The sequence below is a fragment of the Hyperolius riggenbachi genome, chromosome 7 (genome assembly GCF_040937935.1).
Source record: "Hyperolius riggenbachi isolate aHypRig1 chromosome 7, aHypRig1.pri, whole genome shotgun sequence".
NCBI classification, from domain to species: Eukaryota; Metazoa; Chordata; class Amphibia; order Anura; family Hyperoliidae; genus Hyperolius; species Hyperolius riggenbachi.
Genome location: NC_090652.1, coordinates 215,410,668 through 215,431,130, shown reverse-complemented (window position 1 = coordinate 215,431,130; position 20,463 = coordinate 215,410,668). Strand labels below are relative to the sequence as shown.

The 20,463-nt window shown below is 47.8% G+C and overlaps 1 protein-coding gene across 4 annotated transcripts in view; it reads left to right on the top strand.

Moving 5' to 3' along the window:
* The window catches only part of MAP2 (microtubule associated protein 2), a 468,156-nt gene that overhangs the window by 97,741 nt on the left and 349,952 nt on the right, over positions 1 to 20,463 (top strand). For all 4 annotated transcript variants that reach the window (XM_068245203.1, XM_068245205.1, XM_068245199.1 and 1 more), the window contains exon 3: positions 13,502 to 13,543. The gene's annotated coding sequence lies outside the window, so the exon portion shown is untranslated. The remainder of the gene's footprint in view (positions 1 to 13,501; positions 13,544 to 20,463) is intronic.

Below are 20,463 nucleotides of genomic sequence, written 5' to 3'. Positions count from 1 at the left end.
GTTTGGTTTAAACATTCACTCTCTAGCTGCCTAAGGCCCCGTTCACACTGCACGCGTTGCTGTCTGCTATTAAATTGGTCGCAAAAGAAAACCAGAAAAAAATATGATTTTATTAATACAGTCAGGCAAACAGAAGATGTACAAAAACGCCAACTCACCCAATATATAGTGTTTTCAGGTTTAGAAATTCTGTTATGGAAGTCTTTTGAAACAGATTACAAAGTAGGTAAAGGGCTAAATGCTGTTCATAGATTTATTGCAGCACTGGATACAGTGGACTTTGGGGGGGGGGGGGGGGCTTAGGGATGCATATAGGAGTGGTGATGCATGGGGATAAGGCAGGTACAATGCTAGATTAGTTAGAGAGTGAGGTAACAGAAAATTACATCAAAAACTTGGTTATTTAAAATCGGCATTTGTTTCCAGCCACATCTGTCCCTGTCAGGCAGATATCCCCACACAATCTGTTGTGCTGAGCTCAGTGGCAGTGAGGCTAAATACTTTATCTTCTGATACGACACCAAACAATTTAGGGTAGATAGGTTATATTGCTTCAAGCTGTACCAGTCACAGAGGTTCACATAGCTTCTAAAATAATCAAATTCTAACAGTATTTTGGTGCTCGGCCTTGCAGCAAATATGCTCAGTGGGAAGCTTGAAGTTATAATGTCAAGCAGAGTATAGATTACCTTCAGGAACATGTGATTTGACTTGTGTAATAACGCCCAGCATGATATCATTTGACCAGTAATAATTTCCTGCCAGGACTCTAAATTTTTACATAGCAAAAACAAAATAAATAATGTTAATGCATTTTGTGCATTCAGTGATGGGAGGCACTCTTTTTTAACTTTACACACGTATTACTCCATGGCTTCTATGATGACATCTTAGCTGGAGGAACCACACAATAATTTGCTCCCATCTGAAAGAGATAGCTAGACTCTGTCCATTGTACTCTCCATTCATGCCAAATGATAACTCACTGTATGGGGGAGGGGGGGGGGGGGGCAATCCATATTCCATTTTTTTGCATATTACGATATTGATTCTGATTTGGTAAACTTTTCACCTAAAGTTTCTTTTGAGAAACGTTTTTCCATGGTACCTACAACAACAACCAAACATCTGTAACGCCCTTTTCTCCTGTAGGACACAAAGCGCATAAGCTTGTCTCAGATCAGTCAATAGTTGCGGTTTGTGATGTCAGGGTCCTTTTACACTGGCAAGCACAATCAGTAGATCAAATCACTCGCACTTGCGATCGCGCAAGCTGCATTTTCTACTAGCCACATTTGCTCCCTTTGCCGTTGGGAACATAGATCACACCGAGAATCTACCCGGCCGGCGATTGCGATTCAGCAAAAAATGAATCGTGGTAGTGGAAATTGAGCACTGCAATTTACGTGTTATCGTGGTGCTCTAGCGATCGGTAAAACTGCTGCGATCTGCTTTTTGAAGCTTTTTGCGCTCTATCCTCATTTTTCCCATCATCTTGTTTATTCCTGAAAGGTACTTGCCTAAGCTTTGCACTTCCATGTCCGCCTATGTGCCTGCAGAAAAGCATCTGAAAGAGTCACCAAGCGGCTGATTCAGAAGTAGAGTTGGGCCGAACGGTTCGCCGGCGAACGGGGTTCGCGCGAACTTAGGTGGTTCGCGTGCGGGTACCGCACGCGAACCTTTTGCGGAAGAAGTTCGGTTCGCCCCATAATGCACCTGAGGGTCAACTTTGACCCTCTACATCACAGTCAGCAGGCCCAGTGTAGCCAATTAGGCTACACTAGCCCCTGGAGCCCCACCCCCCCCTTATATAAGGCAGGCAGCGGCGGCCATTACGGCCACTCGTGTGCCTGCATTAGTCAGAGTAGGGCGAGCTGCTGCAGACTGTCTCTCAGGGAAAGATTAGTTAGGCTTAACTTCTTCCTGGCTGCATACCTGTTCTGTTCAGTGAGCCCTCAGCCCACTGCATACCTGTACTGTGATCCTGCCACTGCATAGCTGTTCAGTGATCCTGCCACAGCATACCTGTTCTGTTCAGTGAGCCCTCAGCCCACTGCATACCTGTACTGTGATCCTGCCACTGCATAGCTGTTCAGTGATCCTGCCACAGCATACCTGTTCTGTTCAGTGAGCCCTCAGCCCACTGCATACCTGTACTGTGATCCTGCCACTGCATACCTGTTCAGTGATCCTGCCACAGCATACCTGTTCTGTTCAGTGAGCCCTCAGCCCACTGCATACCTGTACTGTGATCCTGCCACTGCATAGCTGTTCAGTGATCCTGCCACAGCATACCTGTTCTGTTCAGTGAGCCCTCAGCCCACTGCATACCTGTACTGTGATCCTGCCACTGCATAGCTGTTCAGTGATCCTGCCACAGCATACCTGTTCTGTTCAGTGAGCCCTCAGCCCACTGCATACCTGTACTGTGATCCTGCCACTGCATACCTGTTCAGTGATCCTGCCACAGCATACCTGTTCTGTTCAGTGAGCCCTCAGCCCACTGCATACCTGTACTGTGATCCTGCCACTGCATAGCTGTTCAGTGATCCTGCCACAGCATACCTGTTCTGTTCAGTGAGCCCTCAGCCCACTGCATACCTGTACTGTGATCCTGCCACTGCATACCTGTTCAGTGATCCTGCCACAGCATACCTGTTCTGTTCAGTGAGCCCTCAGCCCACTGCATACCTGTACTGTGATCCTGCCACTGCATACCTGTTCAGTGATCCTGCCACAGCATACCTGTTCTGTTCAGTGAGCCCTCAGCCCACTGCATACCTGTACTGTGATCCTGCCACTGCATAGCTGTTCAGTGATCCTGCCACAGCATACCTGTTCTGTTCAGTGAGCCCTCAGCCCACTGCATACCTGTACTGTGATCCTGCCACTGCATACCTGTTCAGTGATCCTGCCACAGCATACCTGTTCTGTTCAGTGAGCCCTCAGCCCACTGCATACCTGTACTGTGATACTGCCACTGCATACCTGTTCAGTGATCCTGCCACAGCATACCTGTTCTGTTCAGTGAGCCCTCAGCCCACTGCATACCTGTACTGTGATCCTGCCACTGCATACCTGTTCAGTGATCCTGCCACAGCATACCTGTTCTGTTCAGTGAGCCCTCAGCCCACTGCATACCTGTACTGTGATCCTGCCACTGCATAGCTGTTCAGTGATCCTGCCACAGCATACCTGTTCTGTTCAGTGAGCCCTCAGCCCACTGCATACCTGTACTGTGATCCTGCCACTGCATAGCTGTTCAGTGATCCTGCCACAGCATACCTGTTCTGTTCAGTGAGCCCCCAGCCCACTGCATACCTGTACTGTGATCCTGCCACTGCATACCTGTTCAGTGATCCTGCCACAGCATACCTGTTCTGTTCAGTGAGCCCTCAGCCCACTGCATACCTGTACTGTGATCCTGCCACTGCATACCTGTTCAGTGATCCTGCCACAGCATACCTGTTCTGTTCAGTGAGCCCTCAGCCCACTGCATACCTGTACTGTGATCCTGCCACTGCATAGCTGTTCAGTGATCCTGCCACAGCATACCTGTTCTGTTCAGTGAGCCCTCAGCCCACTGCATACCTGTACTGTGATCCTGCCACTGCATACCTGTTCAGTGATCCTGCCACAGCATACCTGTTCTGTTCAGTGAGCCCTCAGCCCACTGCATACCTGTACTGTGATCCTGCCACTGCATACCTGTTCAGTGATCCTGCCACAGCATACCTGTTCTGTTCAGTGAGCCCCCAGCCCACTGCATACCTGTACTGTGATCCTGCCACTGCATACCTGTTCAGTGATCCTGCCACAGCATACCTGTTCTGTTCAGTGAGCCCTCAGCCCACTGCATACCTGTACTGTGATCCTGCCACTGCATAGCTGTTCAGTGATCCTGCCACAGCATACCTGTTCTGTTCAGTGAGCCCTCAGCCCACTGCATACCTGTACTGTGATCCTGCCACTGCATACCTGTTCAGTGATCCTGCCACTGTATACCTGTTCTGTGAACCCGCCACTGTATACCTGTTCTGTTCAGTGGACCCGCCACTGTATACCTGTTCTGTGAACCCGCCACTGTATACCTGTTCTGTTCAGTGGACCCGCCACTGTATACCTGTTCTGTGAACCCGCCACTGTATACCTGTTCTGTTCAGTGGACCCGCCACTGTATACCTGTTCTGTGAACCCGCCACTGTATACCTGTTCTGTTCAGTGGACCTGCCACTGTATACCTGTTTAGTGAACACGCCACTGCATACCTGTTGTGTTCAGTGAACCTGCCACTGCATACCTGTTCTGTGAACCCGCCACTGTATACCTGTTCTGTTCAGTGGACCCGCCACTGTATACCTGTTCTGTGAACCCGCCACTGTATACCTGTTCTGTTCAGTGGACCTGCCACTGTATACCTGTTTAGTGAACACGCCACTGCATACCTGTTGTGTTCAGTGAACCTGCCACTGCATACCTGTTCTGTGAACCCGCCACTGTATACCTGTTCTGTTCAGTGGACCCGCCACTGTATACCTGTTCTGTTCAGTGGACCTGCCACTGTATACCTGTTCTGTTCAGTGGACCTGCCACTGTATACCTGTTTAGTGAACACGCCACTGCATACCTGTTGTGTTCAGTGAACCCGCCACTGTATACCTGTACTGTTCAGTGAACCCACCGCATCAGTGCGCATACCTGTGCAGTTAAGTGAACCCACCTACCTACGTGAGTGCACGCAGTGTGATATACCACTCCGTGCATACCCGATATGGACAAAACAGGTAGAGGAAGAGGAAGAGGTAGTGGCAGAGGCAGAGGAAGGCCACCCGGCAGGTCTGCGCGAGGTCGTGTAAATGTAATTTCGTGTGGACCTGGCCCACAGTACAGTGCTCGGAAGAAGGCACGTCCCATCACCTCCCAAGATTGTCAGGACGTGGTTGAGTATTTAGCGACACAGAACACCTCATCTTGCTCAGCCACCAGCGCTACTACTAGCACCACTTCCGCTGCATTTGACACTTCGCAAGAATTATTTAGTGGTGGTGAAATCACTGATGCACAGCCATTGTTACAGCCAGATGAATTTTCACCAGCTCATATGTCTGCGTTACGCGACAACACTATGGATGTAACGTGTAAGGAGGATGAAGGACCTACACATTTGGATTTTTCTGAGGCAAGCGAAGCTGGGCAGGATGATTACGATGATGACGATGATAGGGATCCTCTGTATGTTCCCAATAGAGGAGATGAAGAGGGGGACAGTTCAGAGGGGGAGTCAGAGAGTAGTAGGAGGATAGAAGTTGCTGAAAGAAGCTGGGGCAGCTCTTCGTCAGAAACAGCTGGTGGCAGAGTCCGGCACCATGTATCGCCAGATTCGCCACCTATGTACAGCCAGCCAACTTGCCCTTCAGCATCAGCTGCTGAGGTGCCCACATCCCAGGGTGGCTCAGCGGTGTGGAAATTTTTTAATGTGTGTGCCTCAGATCGGACCAAAGCCATCTGTTCGCTCTGCCAACAAAAATTGAGCCGTGGAAAGGCCAACACTCACGTAGGGACAAGTGCCTTACGAAGGCACCTGCAGAAAAGGCACAAACAGCAATGGGATGGCCACCTGAGCAAAAGCAGCAGCACACAAAAGCAAAGTCACCCTCCTTCTCCTCTTCCTCCTTCAGGTGCATCATCTGCTTATGCCGCTCTCTCCCTTGCACCTTCACAGGCACCCTCCTCCACTCCGCCTCTGCCCTTGAGCGGTTCCTGCTCCTCTGCCCACAGCAGCAGTCAGGTGTCCGTGAAGGAAATGTTTGAGCGGAAGAAGCCACTTTTGGCCAGTCACCCCCTTGCCCGGCGTCTGACAGCTGGCGTGGCGGAACTGTTAGCTCGCCAGCTGTTACCATACCGGCTGGTGGACTCTGAGGCCTTCCGTAAATTTGTGGCCATCGGAACACCGCAGTGGAAGATGCCAGGCCGCACTTATTTTTCCAGAAAGGCCATACCCCAACTGCACCGTGAAGTTGAGAGGCAAGTGGTGTCATCTCTTGCGAAGAGCGTTGGGTCAAGGGTACACCTGACCACGGATGCCTGGTCTGCCAAGCACGGGCAGGGCCGCTACATTACCTACACAGCCCATTGGGTGAACCTGGTGGTGAACGATGGCAAGCAGAAAGCGGCGGACCAAATTGTGACACCTCCACGGCTTGCAGGCAGGCCTCCTGCCACCTCCTCTCCTCCTGCTACATGCTCTTCGCTGTCCTCCTCCTCCTCCTTGGCTGAGTGGCAGTTCTCCTCTCCAGCTACACAGCCCCAGCTCCGCAGGGCCTATGCTGCATGCCAGGTACGACGGTGTCACGCCATCTTAGACATGGCTTGTCTCAAAGCGGAGAGTCACACTGGAGCAGCTCTCCTGGCTGCTCTTAAGAAACAGGTGGATGAGTGGCTGACCCCGCACCACCTGGAGATAGGCAACGTGGTGTGCGACAACGGCAGCAATCTGCTTGCCGCTTTGCATATGGGGAAGCTGACACACATACCCTGCATGGCACATGTCATGAATCTGGTGGTTCAAAGATTTGTGGCAAAGTACCCTGGCTTAGCGGATGTCCTGAAGCAGGCCAGGAAGTTCTGTGGGCATTTGAGGCGCTCTTACACAGCCATGGCACGATTTGCAGAAATTCAGCGTAAAAACAACATGCCGGTGAGACGCCTCATTTGCGATAGCCCCACTCGCTGGAACTCGACCCTCCTCATGTTCTCCCGCCTGCTAGAACAGAAGAAAGCCGTCACCCAGTACCTCTACAACTGGAGTAGAACGAAACAGTCTGGGAAGATGGGGATGTTCTGGCCCGACAACTGGACAATGATGAAAAATGCATGCAGGCTCATGCGGCCGTTTGAGGAGGTGACCAACCTGGTGAGCCGCAGTGAGGGCACCATCAGCGACTTAATTCCCTACGCGTACTTCTTGGAGCGTGCTGTGCGTAGAGTGGCGGATGAAGCTGCGAATGAGCGTGACCAGGAACCGTTACGGCAGGAACAGGCATGGGACCAATTTTCATCAGACCCAGCTGTTTCCTCAACACCTGCGGCAGCACAGAGGGGGGAGGAGGAGGAAGAAGAGAGGTCATGTGCAGAAGATGAGTCAGACTCAGAGGATGATGAGCAAGGTGTTTCTTTGGGGGAGGAGGAGGAGGAGGAGGGGACAGCGGCAGGAGAACAACCGCAGCAGGCGTCGCAGGGGGCTTGTGCTGCGCAACCTTCCCGTGGTATTGTTCGCGGCTGGGGGGAGGAGGTTGACTTACCTGACGTCACTGAGGAAGAGCAAGAGGAGATGGAGGGTACTGGATCCGACTTTGTGCAGATGTCGTCTTTTATGCTGTCCTGCCTGTTGAGGGACCCCCGTATAAAAAACCTCAAGGGGAATGAGCTGTACTGGGTGGCCACACTACTAGACCCTCGGTACAGGCACAAAGTGGCGGACCTGTTACCAACTCACCGGAAGGTGGAAAGGATGCAGCACATGCAGAACCAGCTGTCAACTATGCTTTACAATGCCTTTAAGGGTGATGTGACGGCACAACGCCAGCAAGGTACCACTGCCACTAATCCTCCTCCCGTGTCCACGCAGTCAAAGACAGGACGCTCCAGCGATCTCATGGTGATGTCGGACATGCGGACGTTCTTTAGTCCAACGCCTCGCCGTAGCCCTTCCGGATCCACCCTCCACCAACGCCTGGAACGGCAGGTAGCCGACTACCTGGCCTTAAGTGTGGATGTAGACACTGCTGTGAACAGCGATGAGGAACCCTTGAACTACTGGGTGCGCAGGCTTGACCTGTGGCCAGAGCTGTCCCAATTTGCCATCCAACTTCTCTCCTGCCCTGCCGCAAGCGTCCTCTCAGAAAGGACCTTCAGCGCAGCTGGAGGCATTGTCACAGAGAAGAGAAGTCGCCTAAGTCACAAAAGTGTTAAGTACCTCACCTTTATAAAAATGAATGAGGCATGGATCCCGGAGGGCTGCTGCCCGCCCCAAGACTAAGTCAGTCCCCGCACATACAGCATCTCTGCCTGCACGCCGTGTGACTGGCTGCCTGGCCTGCCCCAAGAAGACTAAGTCGCTCCCAGTCCCTCCACACAGCATGTCTGCCTGCAGGCCGCTTCACTACCTTCTCCGCCACCACCAACAGGGTCCGGGACTCCAGGCGGATTGCTGAATTTTTTAGGCCGCTGCTAGCAGCGGCCGCTGTAATAATTTTTCGGGTGCGTGTACATGACTGCCTAATTTTTCTGGCTGCACTGCGGGCAGCTGCAACAACAAAAGAAAAGGCATGAACATGCGCCCATTCCCCTTCGTGATCATTACCTTGCCGTGGTGAAGGGGCTTGCGTATCACAATGGAGCAATGACCGGCGCCTAGATGAGTGTCTCGGGGGGCACACCCACGATAATAAGGTCGTTGCCTCATTGTGGTCAGACCAAATTTGATCAGCTGGACAGTCACTGTTCTGTCATTCAGCTACATCAGCCAGGTGACTGACCATATGGGCTGTAAAGCCACCAAAACCTGCACTCTCGCCATGGTGCGCACCAGTCCAGCACGGCCGTCACTACACAAACAGCTGTTTGCGGTGCGTTACACGATGAGTTTGGTGCGTCAGTGTGAAGCAGTACCTTAATTACACTACCTGATTGATGTATACACATGCAAGATGTTTGAAAGCACTTTAGGCCTGTCATTTAACATTCAATGTGATTTCTGCCCTTAAAACGCTGCTTTGCGTCAAATCCAGATTTTTCCCGGGGACTTTTGGCATGTATCCCACTCCGCCATCCCCCCCTCCAGGTGTTAGACCCCTTGAAACATCTTTTCCATCACTTTTGTGGCCAGCATAATTAATTTTTTTTTTCAAAGTTCGCATCCCCATTGAAGTCTATTGCGGTTCGCGAACTTTAACGCGAACCGAACCTTTCGCGAAAGTTCGCGAACCCGGTTCGCGAACCGAAAATCGGAGGTTCGGCCCAACTCTATTCAGAAGCCCCTTTGAACAAAACCTGACAATTTTTCAAAAATTCTGGTCAGGTTTTAAGAAATATTTATGATCTCCAATGATTTTCAGCCCTGGAGAAGCTTGACTATGTGCTGGCCTGCTGAAATAGAAATGAGATGGCATGTCGGGGGGGGGGGGGGGGGGGGTGATCCTGCCTGCGAGTACTGTTCAAATGCTCCAATGCAGTCCAGCAACAATTACTTACTTAACAAAGCGTTGTGGTTTTCTGACCTTATAAGGCCTGATCCAGTCACGTACCTCTCCAAAGAGTCCCAGCAACATACTGTATATACAACAGTACCGCAGTGATACTAATCAGCTTGCTCCAAGCTATAATAAGAAAGCCATTTACTCCAAGGCTTCACAAATTTTTGGGGGCATTTTCGTTTAGTGTATACTCGTTTTATATGAACCAGATCTTTATGTACATAAGCCACCCAGTGTTTTTTTGTGGGGAGGGGCTTTGTGGTTCCATCTCAATACTATCATTTTCCGAGCATAAGCAACAAGAGCCCTATATGCCTACATTTGAGAGATTTGTCTCTTGGTCGAATCTGCCCATCATCGCTAGATGTATGGCTACCTTTATTATTTAGCAGTGTCCAATGGTGATGCATGCGTCCACATAGCAATAAAACAAGGCAGTAGAGTTGGGCCGAACGGTTCGCCTGCGAACGGTTCCATGCGAACTTCAGTGGTTCGCGTTCGCGTCCCGCAGGCGAACCTTTGCGGAAGTTCGGTTCGCCCCATAATGCACATGGAGGGTCAACTTTGACCCTCTACATCACAGTCAGCAGGCCCAGTGTAGCCAATTAGGCTACACTAGCCCCTGGAGCCCCACCCCCCCTTATATAAGGCAGGCAGCGGCGGCCATTACGGCCACTCGTGTGCCTGCATTAGTCAGAGTAGGGCGAGCTGCTGCAGACTGTCTCTCAGGGAAAGATTAGTTAGGCTTAGCTTGTTCCTGTCTGGCTGCATACCTGTTCTGTGAACCCACCACTGCATACCTGTGCTGTGAACCCACCACTGCATACCTGTGCTGTGAACCCACCACTGCATACCTGTTCTGTTCAGTGGACCCGCCACTGTATACCTGTTCATTGAACCCACCACTGCATACCTGTGCTGTGAACCCACCACTGCATACCTGTGCTGTGAACCCACCACTGCATACCTGTGCTGTGAACCCACCACTGCATACCTGTTCTGTTCAGTGGACCCGCCACTGCATACCTGTTCTGTTTAGTGAACCGCCACTGTATACCTGTTCTGTTTAGTGAACCCGCCACTGCATACCTGTTCTGTTCAGTGGACCCACCGCATCAGTGCGCATACCTGTGCAGTTAAGTGAACCCGCCACTGCATACCTGTTCTGTTCAGTGGACCCGCCACTGCATACCTGTTCTGTTTAGTGAACCCGCCACTGCATACCTGTTCTGTTCAGTGAACCCACCGCATCAGTGCGCATACCTGTGCAGTTAAGTGAACCCGCCACTGCATACCTGTTCTGTTCAGTGAACCGCCACTGTATACCTGTTCTGTTTAGTGAACCCGCCACTGCATACCTGTTCTGTTCAGTGGACCCGCCACTGCATACCTGTTCTGTTCAGTGAACCCACCGCATCAGTGCGCATACCTGTGCAGTTAAGTGAACCCGCCACTGCATACCTGTTCTGTTCAGTGGACCCGCCACTGCATACCTGTTCTGTTTAGTGAACCGCCACTGTATACCTGTTCTGTTTAGTGAACCCGCCACTGCATACCTGTTCTGTTCAGTGAACCCACCGCATCAGTGCGCATACCTGTGCAGTTAAGTGAACCCGCCACTGCATACCTGTTCTGTTCAGTGGACCCGCCACTGCATACCTGTTCTGTTTAGTGAACCGCCACTGTATACCTGTTCTGTTTAGTGAACCCGCCACTGCATACCTGTTCTGTTCAGTGGACCCGCCACTGCATACCGGTTCTGTTTAGTGAACCCGCCACTGCATACCTGTTCTGTTCAGTGGACCCGCCACTGGCACTAATCCTCCTCCCGTGTCCACGCAGTCAAAGACAGGACGCTCCAGCGATCTCATGGTGATGTCGGACATGCGGACGTTCTTTAGTCCAACGCCTCGCCGTAGCCCTTCCGGATCCACCCTCCACCAACGCCTGGAACGGCAGGTAGCCGACTACCTGGCCTTAAGTGTGGATGTAGACACTGCTGTGAACAGCGATGAGGAACCCTTGAACTACTGGGTGCGCAGGCTTGACCTGTGGCCAGAGCTGTCCCAATTTGCCATCCAACTTCTCTCCTGCCCTGCCGCAAGCGTCCTCTCAGAAAGGACCTTCAGCGCAGCTGGAGGCATTGTCACAGAGAAGAGAAGTCGCCTAAGTCACAAAAGTGTTAAGTACCTCACCTTTATCAAAATGAATGAGGCATGGATCCCGGAGGGCTGCTGCCCGCCCCAAGACTAAGTCAGTCCCCGCACATACAGCATCTCTGCCTGCACGCCGTGTGACTGGCTGCCTGGCCTGCCCCAAGAAGACTAAGTCGCTCCCAGTCCCTCCACACAGCATGTCTGCCTGCAGGCCGCTTGACTACCTTCTCCGCCACCACCAACAGGGTCCGGGACTCCAGGCGGATTGCTGAATTTTTTAGGCCGCTGCTAGCAGCGGCCGCTGTAATAATTTTTCGGGTGCGTGTACATGACTGCCTAATTTTTCTGGCTGCACTGCGGGCAGCTGCAACAACAAAAGAAAAGGCATGTACATGCGCCCATTCCCCTTCGTGATCATTACCTTGCCGTGGTGAAGGGGCTTGCGTATCACAATGGAGCAATGACCGGCGCCTAGATGAGTGTCTCGGGGGGCACACCCACGATAATAAGGTCGTTGCCTCATTGTGGTCAGACCAAATTTGATCAGCTGGACAGTCACTGTTCTGTCATTCAGCTACATCAGCCAGGTGACCATATGGGCTGTAAAGCCACCAAAACCTGCACTCTCGCCATGGTGCGCACCAGTAAAGCACGGCCGTCACTACACAAACAGCTGTTTGCGGTGCGTTACACGATGAGTTTGGTGTGTCAGTGTGAAGCAGTACCTTAATTACACTACCTGATTGATGTATACACATGCAAGATGTTTGAAAGCACTTTAGGCCTGTCATTTAGCATTCAATGTGATTTCTGCCCTTAAAACGCTGCTTTGCGTCAAATCCAGATTTTTCCCGGGGACTTTTGGCATGTATCCCACTCCGCCATCCCCCCCTCCAGGTGTTAGACCCCTTGAAACATCTTTTCCATCACTTTTGTGGCCAGCATAATTATTTATTTTTTTTCAAAGTTCGCATCCCCATTGAAGTCTATTGCGGTTCGCGAACTTTAACGCGAACCGAACCTTTCGCGAAAGTTCGCGAACCCGGTTCGCGAACCGAAAATCGGAGGTTCGGCCCAACTCTACAAGGCAGAAAAAGTCAGTTGAACAACTGTTGTATATAATAGCAAATATATCGCCGCCAAGGGACAATGGAACTGCCGCCGAGAAGAACAATGTCCAAAAGTTCAGAAGTCAGGCATACATCAAAAGTCAGCGCAGGTTTAAAAAGTCATTGTATGTAGGGAATGATAAATTCTTCACCACAATACATCAAATGCTCAGAGGTAGGTATCCGCCAAACATCAAAACAAGAAAAGGCTTACCAGCTCCCAACAACCCACATTATAAGGTTGTAAAATGGCTCAGGTCACAGATAACATCCAGGGAACATCAGACGTCGTGAAGATCCAGTGGATTAGCGCACATGTAATGGTCAATTGTAGATCAATAGACAATGGTGTCGCCTATTACCTTCCTGACTGGTTTCACAGTCTTGCGACTTGTTGACACAAGTCTGCGAAACCAGTCGGGAAGATAACAGGTGGCACCATTGTCTATTGATCTATGATTGACCATTACATGCGCGTTAATCTTCCGGTGAAATTTATGGGCCCCATATGTGAGTTATTGTCTTTATACAGTATCTACTGCCTTTTAAAGAAATGTTATCTAGATAAACGGGTTACGGTCAGATAGTGCCGTTTTTGTTTTCCTATGTAAATTCCTGAAACTTTACCTCCATTTGGATGTCCACTGGATCTTCACACCGTCTGATGTTCCCTGGACGTTATCTGTGACCTGAGCCATTTTACAACCTTATAATGTGGGTTGTTGGGAGCTGGTAAGCCTTTTCTTGTTTTGATGTTTGGCGGATTCTTTGTGGGAAAGAATTTATCATTCCCTACATACAATGACTTTTTAAACCTGAGCTGACTTTTGATGTATGCAGAACAACTATTGTACTTGAGGACAGGCCATGTTGTACCAAAATCTCAAAGTATTCTATTAGTGTTGTTTTTCTTGATGTAATTTGATAAGTTGGATAGTTCAACTGCACCAGATAAGCTAAAGACATTTTATGTTTTCTCTAGGAAAAACTTCAGTTCCATGACTGCGTGACTGACTGGCGACAGGTAGGCTGAGTTTGATCTGTGACATCATCACAATTAATTAACCACTATATCACTATATGCAGTGAGAGTCTACCTAACACAATGTAATTTGTACAGATTGATATGCAGTCATACTTTCTACAATGTTGTTGGCACTTGTTGAGTCAACAAATAAAGATCTCAATGGGCTTGGTCAGGTGTACTCTGTATTTGTACTGCTGTCAGTTTTCTGTTTCGGTGGTTAATGTGGCTTTGGCGTTTGGAAGGTGGGTTGATAGGTTTATTGTCGTCCTGTTAGACTACAACCAGGTGTTTACAGATTTAGCACATATTTGATTTAAAGAGGAGCTGTCAGCCATACTATCTCAGGAAAAAACAACACATACATAAGTAGATAAATACTTGCTCTACTTACATAATATATGCATTGCACAGTTAACATTTTGATTTTAGTGATTTTTCTACAGTAAAAAAAGAGAAAACCCTTCTTAGCATTTCCCATTTTAAAGGAATACTGTAGGGGGTCGGGGGAAAATGAGTTGAGCTTACCCAGGGCTTCTAATGGTCCCCCGCAGACATCCTGTGCCCGAGCAGCCACTCACCGATGCTCCAACCCTGCCTCCGGTTCACTTCTGGAATTTCAGACTTTAAAGTCTGAAAACCACTGCGCCTGCGTTGCAGTGTTCTCGCTCCCGCTGAGGTCACCAGGAGCGTACATGCGCAGGCACAGACCATACTGTGCCTGCGCAGTACGCTCCTGGTGACATCAGCGGGAGCGAGGACATGGCAACGCAGGCACAGTGGTTTTCAGGCTTTAAAGTCTGAAATTCCAGAAGTGAACCGGAGGCAGGGCTGGAGCATCGGTGAGTGGCTACGCGGGCACAGGATGTCTGCGGGGGACCATTAGAAGCCCCGGGTAAGTTCAACTCATTTTCCCCCGACCCCCTACAGTATTCCTTTAACTGTGTCTATTCTGAAGCCAATCCTGATGTAATTTCCTGCCCTACTCTCCTCTGCATGATTTGCCCGCCCTTCACTATAGAAAGGGCATTGTCTCAGCATGAGAAATATTGGGCAATTAGAAAGGAACAGAGGTGTGGGAATGGAAAAGGGGGGGGGGGGGGAGAAGAGGCTTCAGCTAATTAGGCTGCATTAGTTAAGTCTGAGGGGAAGTAGAGAAGCAAAAAAGGACAACCCAGCAAGCCCTGCAACTTCCTTTTTGTCTACCAAATTTTGTGTGTACCAAATAAGAGCCAGGTAAACTGGGGAATGATCATTGGTCAACAAGAAAATTAATAGAGATTTTAACTTTTGGATTGCCTGGTTAGTATACTTATTACTTGTTTACCAGATAAAAATAAAGAATTGATTTTTTATTTTATGCCCGACAGTTACACTTTAACAAACTCGCAGAGAATTTAAATTGTAAGAGCAGTTTTATACAATCTATGTGTACATCTGCTTCCTTTCCCTTGCATTACCACAAAAAGTCTATGCACACACACATTACTGTGTCAGTAAACCCATGTGAGTGTTCCTGGGCAGGTCAAGGGGGTGAGGGCAAGCCTGCTCTCTTTACATGGAGTTTAGCAAAATAAAAACCAGTAACATAAAGGGTATATGGTGTTCCCCTGACCAGTGCTTTCAAAAGTTATGTAAGGAATAATTAGTCATACAACATTGCACAGGAGATGCACAGCAGATGTTGTTTTCCTTGCTGGATTAAATTAAAGCAATAAACAATTACATATTATAGTAGTAGAGAACAGAGATGCCAGTAGGATAAAAATATCCAAAAACTTTAAAAATGCTTGGGAGGCAGCGGTGGACTTACCTCCAAGAAGCAGACACGATAACTGTCAATTTTGACAAACAAATTTATTGTATATTCCCCCCAAAAAGATGCAACGTGTTTCGCAGGTGTAATCCGCTTCATCAGGCAATAGGTAGGGATATAAACAGTCTGTAGTCAGGAACACGAGAAGCGCCTCCGTGACAGAGAGTTTTATTTTATTCTCACACTTTACTTTTCCTTCGTATTTCAATACATACTACACTATATTGGGCTCTCTGTATTCTTTTTTTTATATCTAATGACATATTATAATAGGCAACTACATTTAAAACTGCACTGCTCCATTTTTGCGACTTAAGTTACAATTTAAAGTACTGAAAGGGATATATATTTCCTTTTAAACAATATCAGTTGCCCAACAGTCCTGCTGATCTATTTGGCTGCAGTAGTATTTAGATCACACACTTGAAACAAGCATACGGCTAATCCAGGCAGAGCACTTGAACTGCATGCTTGTTCAGGATCTATGGCTAAAAGTACTAGAGGCAGATGCTTAGCAGGACAGCAAGGAAACTGGTTATGTTTAAAGTGAACCCGAGGTGAAAATAAACTGAGGAGATAAACAATTATATTTATCCTGATACTCCTAAAAATGACTTTTTAAGACATCCCAGGATTTTATTTTATATTTAAACATTTAGAAAGTCGATTGAATGTTTTGTTGTCTCTGCTCAGTTGCAGTCTATTAAGTGTCCCTAAATGAAAATACATGAACTATATTGACCCTTTCTCTCTCCATCTGCTCTCAGAAATATGTAGAAAATGTATTTTGTTACAAAAAACTTTTATGGCTGTAATTTGCTTATCAGTGATGTTTACTATATTCCTGACAAGCTCCTGACAAGCCAGAAGCTGTCATTTCCAGCCTTAAAAATTAACTATTTCAGGCAGCAAAATAAAAAAAGTAAAACTCCCTGGTTTTTAATATGTTTAGTACTGTACATACACATGTTTATCTCATCATGTCACATGTCACCTCGGGTACACTTTAAAAGGAAATAAATATGGCAGCCTCCATATCACTCTCAGTTCAAGTATCCTTCAAAGGGAACCTAAACTGAGAACGATATGGATTTTTTTCCTTTTAAAATAATACCAGTTGCCTAACTCTCCTGCTGATCCTGTGTCTCTAGTAATTTTAGCCGCAGACCCTCAACAAGCATGCAGATCAGGTGCTCAGACTGGATTAGCTGCATGCTTGTTTCAGGTGTGTGATTCAGCCACTACTGCAGCCAAATAGATCAGCAGGACTGCCAGGTAACTGGTATTGTTTAAAAGGAAACATCCGTATCCCTCTCAGTTTAGGTTCCCTTTAAGCTTACTGCAGTAGTAACATAAACAGAACAGTCAGGAATAAGAGAGTATTAGAGAAAGGCGTTGTGATAAATGAACAAATGTGGGTCCTGAACAAATGTGGATCCTGATTTACTAAACATCTGTTAGATCAAAAAATGTGTTTGCATAAAACAGGGGGTGTCAAACTCAAATATAAAATGGGCCAACATTGAACACTGGGACCAAATTGCAGGCCAACCTCAATGTCTAGTGGCCCCCTCGCTACTTTATACATTTCCCTGGTGTCTAATGCCCCTCCTCCCTCCCCTATACAGTCCCCTGATGTCTAGTGGCCCTTCTCCACTCCCCTATACAGTCCCCCGATGTCTAGTGGTCCTCTCTCTCCCCTATACAGTTTGCTGGTGTCTAGTGGCGCTTCTTCTTCCCCTGTACAGTCCCCTGGTGTCTAGTGACCCTCCTCCACTCTCCTATATAGTCCTCTGGTGTCTAGTGGCCCCTCCCTCCCCTATACAGTCTCCTGGTGTCTAGTGTCCCCCTCCCTTCCCTATACAGTCCCCTGGTGTGTAGTGGCCCCCTCCCTCCCCTATACAGTTTTCTAGTGTCTAGTGGTGCCAGAGTTTTGAAAAGCTCTTTCTAATACAACACTAGATATGTGTTCTCATTTAAAGGGAGTCTGAAATGATTTTAAGAAAACCAAACATATACTTACCTAAGGAGAGGGAAGGCTCTGGGCCCTATAGAGCTTTCCCGTTCCTCCTTCGGTCCCCACGTTCCACTGCTTGCTCTCCTGTTAGCAGTCTCCAACGGATGAGTTGGAGATTGCTCTCTGCCGCTTCTGGAGCCCGAGTGCTCAAAATGACGGGCTGCTCCATACTGCGCATGTGCGAGCACGCTCTCTTGTGCACTCAGGCATGTGCAGTAAGGAGCTGCCCGTCTTCTGGATTGCTCGGGCTCCCAAAGACTTCTGAAGCCTCCCGGTGCGGGAGATTTGAATGGGGGAGCCTGTGGAACGTAAAGGCTCTATAGGACCCAGAATGTTCCCTCTCCTTAGGTGAGTATCTGTTAAAAAAAAAACACCAAAAAAAATGCTTCAAACTTACTTTAAGTGGTGGGATTTTTTTTTTAAATCCCACATAGCAATATATTAGCAAGCACTTTTAAAAATCACTGGTGCTTAGTAAAGTGATTGCAGTGTGAACCAGCCCTTAAATATTGCAGCATTGTGCTCCAATAGAACAGTAGTCTTTCTAAATTAGTTTGGAAGCCCTTAAGGGCCCTTTTCCACCAGCGCGTTTGCGCTGGCTGAATCGCAAAGTCGCAAACCGCTAGCGATTTTACAATCGGTACGGTTTGCTTTTTAACATAGGAATCGCGGTAGGTCATTTCCACTACCGCGATTCGTTTTTTACCCGAACGCGAACGCGCGGCGGAGCGATATTTGCCGCGATTTTGCTATGCAGTGCATAGCATAGCAAAATCGCGGCCGCAAAACGTCGGGGAATCGCCGGTTTTGCGATTCAGCAGTCGCTAGTGTTCAGCGTGAACGCTAGCGACTGCAGATGGAAAAGGGCCCATAGAGGATTACAAAACAGCCACTATCATTATCTTTAGAGAAATTGCTTTGACAAGTTATTTGCAATATTTAGTCCAGTAGTTCTGTTTTATTTAATAATATTTACAATGACTTTAAAGTTCAACAGAAAATACAGATACTGCAGAGTTCTCATAATGAAAATGGATTCAATCTGTTCCTATATTTTATCCAGATATTCACATTTTCATAATGCTTCTTCCTAGAATAGACTCTCTGGCTCTGATTCAATCAACTTGTTTTCCTGAGTTTTCTTTCAGGAGATGTTTTCTCATCTTGGCCTCAAATCAATTACAACAAAAGCCAGTGTTAACGACTGGGGATTGTTTAACTCACGTGAATAGAAATTTGCCAAAGAAACTGAACATATTTTTCTTGTCCTGACATTCTTTTTACTTGATTGAGTTGTAAATGTGGAAGCCATTGTTCACATCAATTAAATTTGTCACCTGCATAAAGGTACGTACACATGCCGGACTGCAGGCAACGACGGGTCTGTCGTCACCTCCCGCTGGGTGGGTTTTCAGCAGACAGTACGGCTTGTTTACAGTCTGTCGGCGGACTGATACGGCTGTTTCTGAGCGATCCGCCGGGCAGATCGCTCAGAAACAGCCATATCAGTCTGCAGACAGACTGTACACACGCCGGACTGTCGCTGGAAAGCCCACCCAGCGGGAGGTGACGACAGACTCGTCGTTGCCTGCAGTCTGGCGTGTGTACGGACCTTTACACAGGTGGTTAGCTTTTTGTCCTCATGCAGGCTGGTATTTCCAGAACAATTGGACTGGACAGTGTGTGGCTCCACTGGCTGAACAACACCAGTCCTCAAAATTCATGACACTTGTAATAAAGTTTTATTTTACTGTACCTATTTACCAAGCACAGGATGGACATCAGGAGTGCTCTTATCAATAAGTTCCCATTTTCACCACAAATTCCCCCTCCCCCACCCCTTTCTTCTCCATGGTCTTGTTCTACATGTGTGAAGGTAGCTAACCCCATATGCCATGAGCACTAAGGTGAGGAGGAGCCCCTTGCCATTGGCATGGAAAGCAGGGCTTTGCAAAAGGTTAGCTCCACTCTTTCAGAGTCTACCCCTATGTCATGGACCATGAAGGCTGGTATTGCTGAGGCATTAGAGCCTCCCACTGTCCAGCTCAAACATTCTGGCAATACCAGCAACCATGAGGTACAAAGTATTAAAGATAATAAGAGGATTTTTTTCTCATTTAAAGTGTTAAATAAATGAAAGATGTAAAGGCATGGCAGAAAAGCACTTAAGCAATAACTGATGTGTGGCGTTTAAGACACTTCAGCAAAAGCAATAAAAATTGCCCAGCAATTCGCCTAAAGCCACCTTTGTAATGCTTGAGCGAATCAGTTTAATATGCCAGGCGATTAGAATTTGCACGGACATCAAGAGTCTTTTTGCTTGCTGGGAACTGCAAATGTATTTTATGGATGAAGTATAAAAATATTTCTTGTGAGAGAAACTCAGGGAAAAGTTTACTGACGCAGGGCCTGTGACAGAATATTATTTTTCTCTTTTCATATTTTTTTTTTTTTAGTTACATCTCAAAATCTCAAGGAGAAAAGTTATATACCAAGCCTAGTGTGCCAAATAGAGTGAATTTTTAAGTCAATGATAGGTTGTTAGAGTCTAGGAGGCATGGCTTCATCAGAGTATGTAGTGGCACCCTACCCCCTTCTAAATAGACTGCATCAGTGTGGTACCCACTTCACTGAGGGGGGTGTTGCCTAGTTACAGCTGCCTAGGAGGTGAGGAGGAGTGAGCAAGGGAAACATGCATTGTTAAGGATGGGAGTGTAGTCAATACCATGAAATAACTACATCAAACCTTAAGACAATAAAACATCTATATACATATATATACATATATAAACAAAAGACAAAAAACCCTCCAAGTTGGCATAAAATTGGCCGTGGCCTTCTTTATTGGTTAACTTAAAATACTCAAAGAGGTCCAAATAACTTTATTAAATATATAAATATATATATATAACTTTTTCATCAAAACATCATAACAGCTAAAAGCACTTATTGTGATCCACCACTACGGTTCGGACCACTTATCATACTCAAACTTTCCGAAAGGACCCCTGAGCCGAACTTCGTCCACACACGCCCGTGTGACTTGAAGAACCAATAAAGCTTGACCACGACGAGAATCCCTTTTCT